The sequence below is a fragment of the Thamnophis sirtalis genome, unplaced genomic scaffold (genome assembly GCF_051295495.1).
Source record: "Thamnophis sirtalis isolate CommonGarterSnake01/CBP01778 unplaced genomic scaffold, rThaSir2_p1.2 scaffold_4, whole genome shotgun sequence".
NCBI classification, from domain to species: Eukaryota; Metazoa; Chordata; class Lepidosauria; order Squamata; family Natricidae; genus Thamnophis; species Thamnophis sirtalis.
Window position 1 is genome coordinate 115,335,836 of NW_028261384.1, and position 16,066 is coordinate 115,351,901.

Genomic DNA, 16,066 nt, shown 5'->3' on the forward strand with positions numbered 1-16,066 from the left:
TATACGTCCAAGGATTTGTGCAGGAGCAGGCAAATGCTTACAGCTGAATTTCATTCTGTTGAAAAGAGCTTGCAAGATGAAGATTTTGATGGATGAACTTTGTAATGGGGAGGACATAATAAACCCAGCTATAATAATAGGCCTGTTACAGATATAGTGAAGGGGGGGGGGGAGTAAGGCAAAATGGCCAGCTTCGTTCCAGAATCCAATCTGTGAGGTTCATGTGACCTCATGTGTACTCCTGGAGAAATACAGCCCCATGAAGAATATCCAGACTCAATTTATTGTATTGTATTGTATTGTATTTAATGGATTTATAGGCCGCCCAATCCCGGAGGACTCCAGGCGGCTTACAGAAAAGAAGTAAATTATAAAAAATAAAGAATAAAAAAAAAAAAGACAAAGAAAACAGATTAAAACCTCACCATGCACCCAATCTGGTCAGGGCTGGACCTCAGTAATGAGGTCAACAGCCCCAGGCCTGCCGGAATAGCCAGGTTTTGACAGCCTTTCGGAAGGCCATGAGAGTGGGTAGGGTCCGGATCTCTGGGGGTAGTTCATTCCATAGGGTCGGAGCGGCTACAGAGAAGGCCCTCCTCCAGGGAGCCGCCAGCCGACATTGCCTGGCTGACGGCACCTGAAGGAGGCCCGCCCTGTGCAATCTTACCGGCCATTGGGAGATATGTGGAAGTAGGCGGTCCCACAGGTATCCTTTAGCCATGTAGGGCTTTAAAGGTAATGACCAGCACCTTGAATCGCGTTCGGAGACGAATAGGAAGCCAGTGCAGCTCGCGGAGGATAGGTGTAACATAGGTGTATATTGTTACACCCAGTATCGCTCGCGCGGCTGCGTTCTGGACTAATTGTAGTCTCTGAACGCTTTTCAGGGGCAGCCCCATGTAGAGCGCATTACAGTAGTCTAGTCTTGAGGTGACGAGGGCGTGAGTGACCGTTTGAAGTGCCTCCCGATCCAAGTATGTCCGCAACTGATGCACCAGGCGAACCTGGGCAAAGGCCCCTCTGGTCACAGCTGACAGGTGATGTTCTAATGTCAGTTGCGGATCCAGGAGGACCCCCAAGTTGCGGGCCCTCTCTGAGGGGTGTAAATTTTCATCCCCCAGGATTAAGGATGGACTATCTGGGCTGTCCTTCGGGGGCAACATCCACAGCCACTCGGTCTTGTCAGGATTGAGTGCAAGTTTGTTCACTCCCATCCAGCTTCCAGGCACCGGCACATCACGTCCACCGCTACACTGAGCTGGCACGGGGCGGAGAGATACAGTTGCATATTGTCCGCATATTGATGGTATTTAATCCCGTGCTGATGAATGATGTCACCCAGTGGCTTCATGTAGATGTTAAATAGGAGGGGGGACAAGACCGAACCCTGCGGCACACCATATTTAAGGGGCTTGGGGTCGACCTTTGCCCTCCAACCAACACTGACTGCGACCTGTCGGAGAGGTAAGAGGAGAACCACCGTAAAACGGTGCCTCCCACTCCCACCTCTTCCATCCGTTGCAGAAGGATACTATGGTCAATGGTATCGAAGGCCTCTGAGAGGTCAAGAAGCACCAGGATAGAGGAATGTCCTCCATCCCTGGCCTGCCAGAGATCATCGGTCAGTGCGACCAAAGCAGTTTCGATGCTATATCCAGGCCTGAAACCAGACTGAATCTAGATAATCTGCTTCATCCAAGGTCCGTCGGAGTTGAAGGGCCACCACCTTCTTGACAACCTTCCCCAAAAAAGGGAGGTTGGAGACCGGATGATAGTTCTTAAGAATAGCTGGGTCCAGAGAAGGCTTCTTGAGGAGGGGTCTCACCACTGCTTCTTCCAAAGGTTGCGGGAAAGATCCCTCCTGCAAAGACGCGTTCGTAATCATCTGGAGCCAGCCTCATGTTACCTCCCTGCTGGTCGAGACCAGCCAGGAGGGACACGGGTCCAGTAAGCAGGTGGAGGCAGTCATCGCTCCCATGGCCTTTATCCTATTCTATTCTACCAGGTCTTAAAATCCTCTGCAATATTCATCTGTTTATACAATTCAAACTAATGATCTCCATTCAAGCTGGAAAGAGTCACTCCCTTACTGCTTTTCCATCCTGACTCCATGATTCGGAGCAAGAAGTCATTGGCCATAGCAAGCCAAGCATTTGATTTGAAACATCAAATACTTAACTCAATGGCCTGACTTTGAGAGAGCTTGCTGAACCAGTTTTCCCTTACTATATTTTCTGAAAAAGAAAAATTCATTTAGAATTACGTGAAGTTGTTACCGCTTTCATAACAGGAATCAGGTGTTAATCAGAGTTATGTTCATTTCTATGAACAACTGCCTCCATGGGCAGAAAATGTGATGAAAGAGAAAATAATTTTTCATCCATTTATAAGGGCAAAAATAAACAGAAACCTCTATTTAGAACTGGTAAATGGTCAAAATCACAACCACTAAAACATAATGATAAAATCTGATCTCATAGTAATGGCAAGAGAAGGCAAAAGGATTTTGCAACCTTGTTCCATGATCACATAAAGTGAGAATAAGGTTTTATATTTAATATCACTTCCTTTTATTTCAGGAAAGAGTGGATTGTATATCAGAAAAGTGTATGGATCACATCCTGAAATCACTAATAATACGAATGCTCCAACAGCAACCATCACCAAGCGACATGGGTTAGAATTCTGGTGAAACCAGATCAAATAAATAAAAAATGCAGAGGAAGGCCAATGGTCTAACTGTAAACCAAGCCACAACCTCTAAGAACCCCAAATCTTTGCTGTCGAGTTTGAGCTCATTGAGGCTGTTTCAGAAATAAATCGGCTTAGCAGAGTTTCTGGTTCCAGAATGAGGCAGAAGAAACTTTATGTAGAAGGGCTGTTGGATAAAACCTGTTGATGGCAAAGAATGTCTCCCAGCTTAAACAATATGAAGCAATCATTAAATAAGAAATGATTGAATTGCCTGCATTTAAAAAAACTGTAGTAATTTTTAAGGACAGAGGATCAAATCAAATCAGAATGACTGCAGTGGGCTGAGGAATGGGAAAGGGTTGTTGTTTTTTCCTTCCTCAAAATCATTTTCCTTTCTTGAACTTTCACCTCAGGCCGACATTTGACTCATGCAATAAACAGAATTTGGGGATCAAAGTCCAATACTATGGCAAAAAAAAACCATAATTATAACTTAAATCAGAGGGAACAAGCTTTTTTTCTGACTGAAGGCTATTTTTTTCTGACTGAAGGTGGAGGCATGATGTAGGTGAGCAAGAAGCAAAATCTGATCTTTTTAATTTAAAGAATTATATAACACTAAACCAATTACAATTTAATTTGAGACCTCCCTACAATTTGATGCACTTAATATTAATATGTATGTTTGTATCTGTACACACATATACACAAAAACATTATCCACACATACATACACACTCCCATAGTTATTCTTTCTTCTTATCCTTTTTCCAAAAGAGGCATTATTTGTGTTCCTTTTCCTTCCTTCTGATGCTGTGCCAGTCCTCCATCAGTTCTCAAACACAATAATTAGTACCATTGAGATTTGACCAGCTGTCCTCTTCCGGATCCCTCTGATAGATGCCATCATGCACTGCTCACTTGAATTCAATAAAATATTCCAAGTATCTTTCTAATGTGTTCCTTTGATATCCCAGATTTCAATCTCCCCCAAGATTGCCCTCTTCAGCTGTGATGGATTACAGTTCTCATCAGCCCCAGGTAGAATGTCCTCTCATTTGCCTTGACAAGCTGACTAATCAAAGGACGGGCACTGGAGAACATGAAGAGAACAAGAAATAAATCCAATTAGGACTAGGAAAAATTGTAATTGAAATTTGGAAAAGCAAAACACTCATCCAACATGTCGAAGGTCAACCTCATATTCACATTCATCTCTCCTTATTTAACCAAGCTATCTTGGTGAATTTGTATTGCAAATGAGTGTGGGATGATAGTTGCATAGAGAAGCATTGAAACCCTCTCTCCTAAATGAAAAGCTGCAGATTCTTCAACGCAGTATTTTATTTGGGGTGGGAAGGTCATTTTTATGTTTGACCAACTACTGAAGCCCTCATACTGACAAACCAAAAGGAAAAAATAATACTTATTTATTCTTGCAATCAAGTACCTCTAAAGCAAAACACCATGGTAAAAAGTAAATAAATAAAATCAGAAACAATTTAAAGCAATTAAAATCCACTAAAATGGTTTAAGAGGGCAGATTATAATCATGTGTCTTAAACCCTTCTAAAATTCGAGAGAGGGAGCGCCAAGTGTAACATTATAGTTTGGGAACAACCCAGGAGAAAGCCCTCCTTCTCAACTTTCAAATATTACTTCTCTTCCTCATGACAGCAAAGCTATTCAGAAGGGAAAAAAATGGATTGACTAGGGTGACACATTGCTATATCAGATACTTACCACATACATGAGGGTTTCTTAGTAGAAGAGACGTTTTTCATCTGTTGTGTTGAGAGACATATTTTACACCTAGCCATCATTAATTTGTTGTCTGTCTGGCTTAGGCCTAACATGTTGCATGGACTCAGTTACTGGCGATTGTACATGGTGGTTTCTGGTTGTCAGGTTGTGTAACCCTGCCAATTGGCTTATTCCAATTGGTCCAGGGCAATGGGGAAACTGAGGCATTGCCTTGATCTATTTATTAGCTTGAAATAATGGTCTGCTTTGTGGGCACAAGGGTGGGATGCAAGGAATGGAAAGGAATTAGCCCATGTTATAACTGGAAAGTGTGTTTTGAAACAAATATCCAGAAGTGTGCTGGATGACTCTTCCAGGAGCCTCTTGTTATATTCTGGGAGATTATCAAAGCCCCTTGTTAAAACAAAATAAAAAAATTTGATATGAAATTAACATTGTTTCTTCTAATTTCTGTGGTTCAACTCCAGAAAAAGGACTGATTTGAATCCACAGGCTATTTAATGGTCATTGTGGTGCCACTCTGAGAAAGAGAAGCCAGAAGCCCATCTGTATGAGGCTCAGAGTCAAGTTATGCAATGGACCAGCATGGGAAACCCATGAATTTTATGTGCTGCATAGAGAGGGTGTTGAGTTCCCTAGGGCTAATAACAAGCCCAGCTGCTGCATCCCGCGTGGCTTCAGTTACCACTGCAACCTTTTGGGATTGGCAAAGTCAGCGGCCACAAGAAAGAATGGAAAGGAGTGGGAGGCATGGAGAAAAGAAAAGAGGATTGGAGAAAAGGGGTTCTGGAAGGGAATTGGGGTGTTCGGGGCTCTTTTAAGAATTGAAAATGGGAGCATTGGTATAGAAAACCAGCCCCATGGCAAATCTACTAAGATTGCTACTTATGATTTTCTTTTTTTGAAATAGTAAAGGATGGAGAAGAAAATAGAAATGAGGTACAATAGAAAATCTTTCCATCCCCGCTTCCCACAACTACCCAAGTTCTCCTTGGGAATTTTGGATATCTATTCATAAACCTATTTCTCAAATCTAAATCTAACCTCTGTCTTAATATTCTCATGTATGGTGTTCAAAGTGAATTTTGACTTCTAGTGATCCACTTTCCTCATATGTGATGCTAACAGGAGACAGAAATCCCAACATCAGAACTGCATTCTGGCTGCTGTAGGCATCATTTTTAGTATATATATCCACATATATATATAAGAAAGTTTCAAACAAACAATTTCGGAGTCGCCTGAGGGAGAACTTTATGCAGCCTTAATAAAGCCATGGACAGCAGTTACCTTAGGTAATCCCCGAATTATTTAGTTGCGGGGAGAGTGCACATCAGAAAGTGCATGGGGCTCTGACTGGGTTAATGGCCTGGGTTCCCCATCATGTCCTTGTTTCAACTTGCAGTGCCAGGAGCTGCAGCTGGTGAGGTCAGTTACCCCATCCCATCTTCGACTTATCACCCTTCTCCAGAGCTTCTCCGCAGAGGGATGGGGTTACCTCAGGCCATAATGCCAGGCCCACATGCAATGACTATGGGACCAACCCAAGGTGAGCAGAGTCTGTAAATGGTGGGCCTGGAAGCTCCTTGTCATTGAAGCCCTATTCTGTTCCTAACAGATATTCTCTTAACATCTGAGAAGATCAAGATAAACTCTTTATTCCCCAGTCTTAAAGATCTGAGGGAGGCAGAGATCTGGACTTTTTGATCACAGGATCCCCAAATCCTGAAGACCACTGTATTTTTGCAAAGTTTTCACTATCAGTTGCTTAATAGAGGCAACAGCAAAGAGGAGGGGACCTCCAACACTGCTTTTTGTTGAATTAAAATTTTTCACAATGTTAAATTTGAAATGGCATGAATAGTGTTCTGTATCCTTCTTCCAGTCCTTCACCTCTGCTCTTTCCACAACTTCAAATTATTTTCAATTCTATCTAGTTGTGGCCTCTCACAAAACTATGGTAAGTTGTTTGATATTGATTATAATAGTTTTTAGCAACATTTTTCATTAGAATTCCAAAACAGAGAGGAATAAAATAAATTCAAACCTTAAAGCCATACATAATTACAATAATTGAACCATAAATCAGAATCAAAGCAATAATTATCATATGGATAGATAGCATTTTTATAGAGAAGGAAGGCATTCATGCCTTCTGAAAAAGGATCAGAAGGCGGTTATTTGCTATGGGAGTAAAGTGAAGTGGGAGGGCAGTGTCATAATTTTTTTAAAAATTTGATCAAGCTTGCTGAGGCCAAAATATTGTCAACAGGCATTATGGCTTTTTGCTCAGTGCATTGCTCTTGCACACTTACTCAAGCTTTTTCAGCATGAGCAAAGCGGGAACTCTGTCAAAACTCTCAACTTTGCTCATCTTGCACATGCAAGTCTACAGTAGGCAGTTGTGGTACCACAAAGTTTGCAAAACATGAGTAATATTTATTTAAAATAACTGATATATTTATTACTTGTCCAACCCAATCCCAATGGATCCATTTAATTTATCTGCAGGAGATCCATGCAAATTCATTTATCTTTTTAGGGATTGGGGAACCATAATGTTTGAGAATCACTGCAATACACAAACAGTAGCTTAACATAATTGATGAACTAGGCCAGGTTTCTGCTTCTAAATATATGGCTGCACCAATATATGGCTTGGGAGTACAATAATTATGAAACTCTACCATTGATTTCCTATTTTGTAATAGACCCAAAACCCAATATTGTAGTGAAAACCAAAAATAAAACAAAACAAATCCAAACGATATCATCTATCAATAGTCTGCCCCAGGGAAGCTGTGGATAAGATGATGAAGAATCAGGATAGACTTCATAGAGTTGGAAGGGCCTTGGAGGTCTTCCTCTCCAACTGCCTACTCAAATCAGTTGGAATTTTGAGAACTGCAGTTCCAGCACTGAAAAATGCCGCAAGAGGGAAGACTGAACTAGGGAACAAAATGAAAGATATGACATCAGTTACAAACTTCTTCCTTTTGCTGGATTAAGAAATTCATTTGCACCCTGATATCCAGTAGCCACCTAGTGCTTTATATCAGCAGCCCATCTCTTAAACAACTTGAAGGTTCTTGAGGGCAGAGGGAAATTTCATGAGAGCTGTGCAGTGTGTGGAATGGATAAGGTTGGAGTGGGTCCAGAGAGATATGGCATCACAGCTTTGCTCAGTTTTGAAATTCAGTGTTATCACACTTCTCAGCCTTGATAACAACATAGTGTACTTGTATGGTTTAAATGGGATAAGCCTTCTCAGTTCATTAGAAGTATGGGATACAGCTGTTAATGTTTTCTAAGTCAAAGAGAGAATGAGATTGTTTTTTAAATTAAACTAAGAATCAAAACATGCATGTCCATATCTAGATATTGAAAAACAATCCTCCCCCACCCCCCAAAAAAATCTGAAGATAAGAGAAGAACTTGAGGTTTGGAGATCCACCAGTTTAAATATTCAGTGATTTCACACTTGTGTAAATATAAAAAGACTTGTTGCGCATCATCAAATTTATTGGCTCATTTCTACCCTGCCTACATAACCAGAATCTCCTGGCTTTCCTGTAGGATTTCAAAATCTTCAAGATGAGGTGGGAGAACTCCATCCAATATGTCATATTCAAGAAGATTTATACCTGGGACTCAGACCACACTGGAAGGTACATACTCTATTGTATTAGCTTTTGTGCAAGTGAACTGATTTTGTGGATCTCTTTTGGGATCAGACAGAAAGCTTTGAACCTATTCAGAAGTCCCTCCTCCTCACACAGAAATCTAGGTTTTCTCTTCATAAACCAACACTTCTATTAAGACCTGGTTGTGTCCTATCACTAATAACTTTTATCAGATTCACTGGTGATGTCCATAAGGAGTGGTCAAAAAGTCGATGTAGGCAAAGCTCACCTGTTTTTTTTAATGTATATCATTTAAGATAAGAGATTCAAGTGTTCTTTGATGGCTATTTCAGGTCTCACAGTCTGTCCAGAGATCTGCTTGGAACAAAACCATCAGTATTGATGGTTGTTAGTAATCAAAATAACTTTTTTTCTGTGCCTGGAAGAGAGTGAAATTAGATCTGCCTGCCAGGAGGAACTGAAGACACAAAGCACCAACCAAAAGCAAAGGTAAAAATGTCCAAGGAGAGGAAGGTAGTGTCAAAAAACTCAAGATGATAACTGTGACCAGGATATTGAAACCTGGTACGTTTTTACATATGTCTTGTAATAAAAAGATGGTTTTGGATGAACAGGAGGTGAATCTACAATCTCATGGTCACCATCTTGCCTTTTGGAACCTCCCACCTTCATGGGGACAGCGTGGTGGCTCAGTGGTTAAGATGCTGGGCTTGTCAGCTGAAAATCCAGCAGCCTAGGTTCAAGAACTCCATACAATGGGGTGGCTTCTGTCTTTGTCCAAGTTCATGCCAACCTAGCTGTTTGAAAGCATGGAAATGCAAGTAGATAAATAGGTACCACTTCAGTGGGAGGTTAACAGCACTCTGTGACATCATGCTGGCCACATGACATGGAAATGTCTTCAGACAACATTGGCTTAATGGATTTAAAATGGAGATGAGCACACACACACACACCAGAGTCAGCAGTGGCTAGTGGAATAAAATCTGCAGGGACTCCTTTACCTCTTATCCCCTACCTTCGTATGAATTTCCCTCAACAGTTAGGATCCTAGTGATGACTGCTTAAAGCCAATGACAGCTTGTGAGTACCTTCCTTGAAAGTAACAATTTAATTGTCAATTACAAGTTACATCTCTTGTAATGTTTTATCCACCTAACTATCTTGCAAGGTATGTTAGGCTGAGAAATAATGCTTACCTAAGAAGCTTCACAGCTCAGTAAAACTTTGAACCGAAGTGACCTGATGCCTAGTTTAATATCTCAGCTGTTGTTCTCCGGATGTGACGGACTACAATTTACAAAATTTCCATGTAGACCAGACAGTATTACACCAAGCGAGAGGACTGCCTGAGGCAAATTATTTTGGGTTTCATAAAAGGACAGCAAGTGGTTAGTTGCTTAATTTATTACACATTTAATTTCCAGGCTCGGAAGAGAAATGCATTTGGGATCTTTTGCCTGGGGTACCAAGACACTATATCAGTGCAGAACTGGCATTTGCTGCTAAAGCAAGCCCAATACTGCTGTTGACCAATTGTAATGGCATGTGGGAATGACCTTGGGAGGCAGAGGGAAGAGCCAGAGCCAAGGAAACTGTTGGATAAAAGGCAGTTTAGCCCACAGAAGGGATATGGGCACAGCAAATGTCTCAGAGAAGGGATCCTCCCTTGTTGTTGTTTTTTTTAATTGTAAAGGCAATGGGGAAGAGATGTACTTTCAAACTTGTAAGATTCTGTTTATATAATCTTACAATAAAGTAGAACTAGTTCATCAAGATATGCTTTCTGTCTGGACTACATCACAAACTGACAGCAATCTTGCAAGCCTGAAAGTCTTGCAACCCCCTCACTTTGCAGCCAAAGAAACTAGGAAGAGTCTCTTCTGAGATGTTTGCCACACCCACACATTTCTGTGGGCTAAGCTGCCTCTTATCTTACCGTTGCTTTAGTTGGGATTCTCCCTCCTCTTTCCTAAGGTCATTACCACATACCATTACCCCAATGGACCCTCCGGGCCATTTTTAGCAAGGGTAGAACAGAGGGCAAAAGATGTCCATCCATGATAGGTTTCCTACAAATCAGATGTCTTTCCAAACAGGTTGGGCTACAATTTTCAGATTTTTAAAATCCAGAATGGCTAATAGCCCTGCTAATGGAGAATTCTAGGTTTGTATCCCAACATGTTGGGAAGGCTGATCTAGCCATCATATTTCAGGGAAATGATATTAATTCTGTCTCCCTTTCTTTACTCTTTGCCTCAAAGCAAACACAATTTTAAAAAGCAGTGTATGATCATTCTGTAATTCTAATCCTATTTCCTACCATAGAAACATTATCCAAGACATAACGAGGGAGATAAAGGTTTCTATTGTTATAAAACTTTCCATGGCCAAATTCTGTAGCCACCAGTAATTTCATTAACCCATATTTCACAAAGTAATTATGAGAAGATAAGAAGGGGAAAACCTGTATCTTCCACAGGTTCCAAGCAAGACGGGGAGTATCAAAAGAGTCAAGTTGGCACCTGCTACCATTGGATTGAAGTCTTAGTCTTTTATATTGACTACATCTTGACTACCCTTCTAAGACTGCATTTCTATAAATCAGATTTCCTAGATTTGGTGCCCTGCAAATAAATTGGCATTTACACTTCCACAAAGTATCATCCTAAGCCAACCCTTTCACTAGGTGTCCATCCTTGGAACATTCATGGATAAGATTGTGTGACAAGATCAGCCCCTTTATTGCTAGAGGCACCCTCTATCTTGTCATTTATCAATAGTAGTTTTCTTGTGAAGCATCCATAAGAGGCAATGAATGACTTTTGCACCCTTTCAAGTTTTCCAAAAGAACGGTATATTGTGGGGAATGAGTGGACCTCTGGTTCGGTTTCCCCATTTGTCTTTCCTCTGGGGAAGCTCCAAAGCCCAGTCCTGAGGCTGAGTGCTGCAGCTACCACTCTGTCTATTAAACACATATCTACATTTTCTTGAATTGCTTTTGCACCAATGTGGTCTTGAAGTCTGTGCGCCAAGCACTTTGGCACCATAGCTGCATGCGCAGGGGACAAGGTTCACTGAGGTCTTGTACCTTGGTGTTGCTCTCTTCCCCCCACCCTGCCTGAATGACAGGTCCCCTTACCTCCCCACCCACCTTCTCTAGCCACAAGATCCGTCTTGAAGGAGGTGGTGTCCGTGTCTGTCCCCTGCTGGGGCACCGGCTTTTACCCTATATGGGGAGCAGCTGGGAGCTCCTTGGGCCCAAAATAGATGCAGCTGCCTCCTCTGGATTAGAGAGCTCAAGAGGAGACTTTCAGAGGGAAAGGGGAATTAAGATGGGAAGGGGGGCTGGGAGGGAGAGGAATGACAGAGAATGGAAAGGTAGGCTAATAAAGGAGAGTGAACGGGATTTAGAATGCATGAACCAAAAGCCAGGTAGATCTCTATGTGGATTATTGCTAAATAAATGCACATGGTTGGTTTTGCATGGCGTCATCTAGTTTAAAATGGAATACTGAGGTTTAAAGTGAAAAAACAACCTAATGGGGTTTAGGAAGGGTCATGTGCAATCAGCATCACATTGCTAAGGTTGCCTTGGTAATAAAAATTGAGATATCTTAAGAATACTTTTATTGGCTTCCTGCAAGTTTCTAGCCCTCATCAATGCATAGATAGGCTTCTTACAACAGGAACAACTGGTTTTAGTTTTGAAGTTTAAGAGAGGGTGGATAAGCCAGATTTCCTTTCATGATTCTGTGCCTTGCCTCCCTGAATAAAAACAAAATATTATAGTTCTTTCTAATTGCCTTGCCCCCTGTAATTCCTACCCCCAGGCAGAGCATTTGGACTGCTTTGATGGTGTTTGATGGTGAATTTAAGCACAAAATATAAATTTATGTTAAACATAATCTGCACAATTTTGGGCCTGACAAAAACAGAAAACAAGTACATATCTTTAGTAACTGTGAATGTGCACATCTATTCAAAGGAAAGTTTTATTATGTTTATTGTCAGGCAAGAGTGCATAAAATTGAAATCCTAGTACAGGATTGATAAATATTAGTATTATAAAACGTTTGTAATCAGATTCAAAAGACCCATCAATTATGGCCACATGCGGTAACTATGGGAAATGGAATAATGTTTTGAGTATTCTTAACAATTTGTTTCCATTGGAGAACTTAATTCTTCACTTAACAGTTTGGGAACTTGAGATCCTTACAGGTCTTTGGTAAATCACACAGACTCCAATACAGCTTGGCCTTGATTTAGTTCACAGTCTGACAGCTGCCAGTTTCCTCTGGATTACATTTGTCACTAGAGCTGATCGCTGCATCTTTCCTATTGGTATTAGAAACATTTTAGTGAGGGCTGCAAAAACATCTAGATGATCATAAGGTTCAGGAATTGGCCATTCTACATCTTTTTGCTGACATTTTGAGGTGGTCCAGGTTTTAACAATCCTGCTGCTTTGTATTTTAAACTATGGGACCCATGGATTCAGAGAACAGCAGTCTAATTGTCCAAGTTAGGCAATTCTGATTTAATTAAACATTATAAAAACTAATTCAGGACATGTCTAGAAGAGATGCATCAATTCTACATAATGCACATTCCATATACTCTAAAAGGGATGAAGTGGCAGCTTTCAGCAAGCCTCCTGAGGACGCTAGATATAGACAAAACTTAAGTAACCAAATGAAACTGGGAAGGAGAATGCAAAATTTGGAACGTTTCTCCAAATATTGCAGGACTATGTTGGATTGTTTTGGTAGGAATTATTCAGCAACATCTGGATCCCTTCCCAGCTATACTTTTTTTTCTGGGCAACCTTTGATCAACCACCTCCTGTTTATCTAAACTACTTCAGGAGATGAAAGGAAAGAGGAAAACTGAAACCAGTATTATCATCTTGAACTCCTAAAAGGAAATCATGAAATAATTAGCAAGTTTAACAGCAAGATTCAATAAAATTATCTACTCAAAATGATGAAAAGTAGGGGATTATATAGTCACCTAGTCCATTCCACTCACTAACCCAAATATAGGCTATAAGAAGCAGCTATTTGTTGCAGCCTTGAGCCTTTTCAGCAAAGTGTCTTGGGGCATAGGGGAGCCTTTCTCAATCAACCTGCTCTACTGGATCACCATCTTTGTAAATACGATCCCTAAACAGCACTGCATAGTTGTTCCTAGCTCCAAGTTCCCATTACGGCTCAGAATGATGGTAGATTGGGGCATTGTGGGAAATAATCCTAATTAGGTAGAGAAGTTAGAGAAAACAAAAAATCGTTATAGTTGCCCGAAAGGACTGCCCCAAAATGTTCTCACTTCATCAGAATGGAATATTTATATGTATCTAAGTTATTGTGTCAACCATGATTTCCCCCCTTTTAAACTGAACCTGAAGAGAGAGCTAATTCTTTCTTTTTTTTTCATAAGCTATTTTAGGAGTCTTTGGACTGAAAACCAAGGTTAGATGGCTTATATAAGACTACATAGACTGCAAATGATGTAACTCTTCCTTAGAGTCCAAGAGTAGAATACAAAAGCTAGCCAAATTGTTTTGCCATATGAGGTAGAAAATTTTATGAACACCTCACCCAATCTCTAACTCAATAGTATATAAACTCCAAAATTCCCTGTACCAAATGATTAAATAGGTAAATTACCCTAATTCAATTGGCATTTAAACATTATAGCTAGTAATAAAGAGGTTACAGAACTAATATGTTTCCCCAAAGCTCAGGTTCTTATCCAGAAATTAAAGACTTAAATTCCTGCAAAATTTCAAAACAGAATTTTGATTGAGGATGTAGGCTGTTTGCATTTGGATTTTATCTGTTACCCTACTACTTTGCAGCTGCTTCAACCTGAAATGGCTGGACTGATTAGTAATTTGAAATTTAGCCCAACTACTCTAGAAGGTACCAGATTGGGAAGGTTATTCTAAAGTTAAATTGCTAATTAACATGATCTGATTAAGTGAATTAAGGTTCACACTTACAAAGACCAACAGCACCCCCTTCTGGCCAAAGTAGGGCTCCATGAGCTGGAATAATTTTACTATGTAGTCTCACTTCAACAAATTAAGAAACATTTCCCATTCCAGATTTTCCATGCTGTCACCTGGCCTCCATAGAAATACAAAATTCTGGCAAAGAAACAGTGATTAGTGATTACTATTGAAGCCTGTTCTCTATTAGCCTCGATCCATCTACTATTAATATTCTGCTTGAAAAGATGCTACGATTTATAAAATTACTTCCCACCGACTATAGCAGCAAATAGCTCACTTAATTAACATGATATCTATAGTAAAGGAGTTTTAAAATAATGCTTCCTACATGTCTGTAGTCTGAAAAAAATATAGAAAATGATAATAATATTGTAATTCACATTGTGCCACGTTTTGTTGTATAAATTATAGCTGTCTGGGTTCATACTTTGCCCTTAGAGTGTACATCATCATAGAGTTAAGGTATGTTCCAGTCATTACATAGGAACCACCATAATTTTCTTGGCGGCTTGTTTCTGGAATTTTGTTTTTAAGACTGTGCAATGTTTTAGCTTCAAGATCAGAAATGAAATAACTTCATGTTTTGGAGTATTCAAAAGCACATTTTGCAGATTTGAACATTCCCAGTGTAACTTAAGACAAGGTTTACCAACCTTGGCAACTTTAAGACTGCTGGGCTTGGGGAACTCTGGGAATTAAAGTCCATGCATTTTAAAACTGCCAAGGTTGGGAAACTGGCTTACAGCCTTGGTATTCATTCTCTAATCTAGTGCAACCCCATTGAGGGATTCACCAGACTTGGATGATCTTAAATTTAATAGATTCCTTCTTCCAACTCTGTATTTTAGCTCTTTTTTATAGATATTATATTGGATTCAGATCAGGACTTATAACAGGCCACCTCAGAAAAATCCAATGTTTGCTTTTTAACCATTTTTGAGGTTCTTAGATGTGCACTTTGGGTCATTTTACCTCCTGGAGGACCCAGGATCTGTGGCTGAGACAGAACTTTCTAACATTATATTGTTTGGCTCTGGAATATCTTGATAATCTTGATTTCAATGCCCAGCAGATTCAAAACATCTGACACTGGAGACAGAAAAGCAACCCCATAACATTTATAATGGACCTTCCTTCATGTTTTACTTTTCTTTAAAAATATCACTTGTTTTGTGAGCCTGGATCTGTTGTGACTTACCGAAAAGCTCTAATTGTGTTTCATCTCTCCAAAGAATATTCTCCTAGGATTGTGGCTTCTCAAAGTGGCATTTTAGCAAACCCCAATCTGTTTTTTGTTTTGTTTTTGTCTGCCTGTCAAAAATGGGGTCTTCTATCATGGATACCACTTTCAGATATCAGTGGATGGTGCAACTTGATATTGTTGTACTTGATTGTGAGGGTCACCCAGGATCTTTGAAATTTTCCTTGGTTTTTCTCCACCATTCAAACGATCCTTCTGTTTAACCTGGAGTCGATTTTCCTCTTGCAGCCATATTCAGGGAGGTTGGCTACAATCCCAGAGACTTTAAATATCTTGATGTTAATAATCATGGTCACAGGAGCATATAGCCCTTTGGAGACAAGTTTGCAACCTTTGCCGTTACCATAAAATGGCTTCTCAGTCATGTACTAGGATTGTCTGGAAATTAAGTCATGGCAACTAAACTTATTTTCTTGTTTTCTGAGATGTTTCGCTGCCTATCCAGGCGGCTTCTTAGTTAGGGGAATCTGAGTAGGCAAAGTCGTTGGAATGTACCAACTCCTAAAATTCTTAGGGCTACTCCTGTACCAACCTCAGATTTCTTCACCAAGGTGTGTTGTGGCAATATGCCGATGATGATTCTGTGTCATTCAGGTAGAATTGCCATGCACTTTAAGGAAGAAGCCATAAGGGTAAAATTCTACCTGAATGACTGAGAATCTTTATTGACATATTGCCATGCGC

The 16,066-nt window shown here is 40.3% G+C and overlaps 1 long non-coding RNA gene across 1 annotated transcript; it reads right to left on the bottom strand.

Moving 5' to 3' along the window:
- Window positions 1-11,717: 11,717 nt before the first annotated feature.
- Window positions 11,718-15,863, bottom strand: LOC148046297 (uncharacterized). Its single transcript, XR_015696270.1, has 2 exons — window positions 15,320-15,863; window positions 11,718-12,443 (listed from the first exon to the last, which is right to left on the bottom strand). It is a non-coding gene; the product is annotated as an uncharacterized LOC148046297 (long non-coding RNA).
- Between the last annotated feature and the right edge of the window lie 203 nt (window positions 15,864-16,066).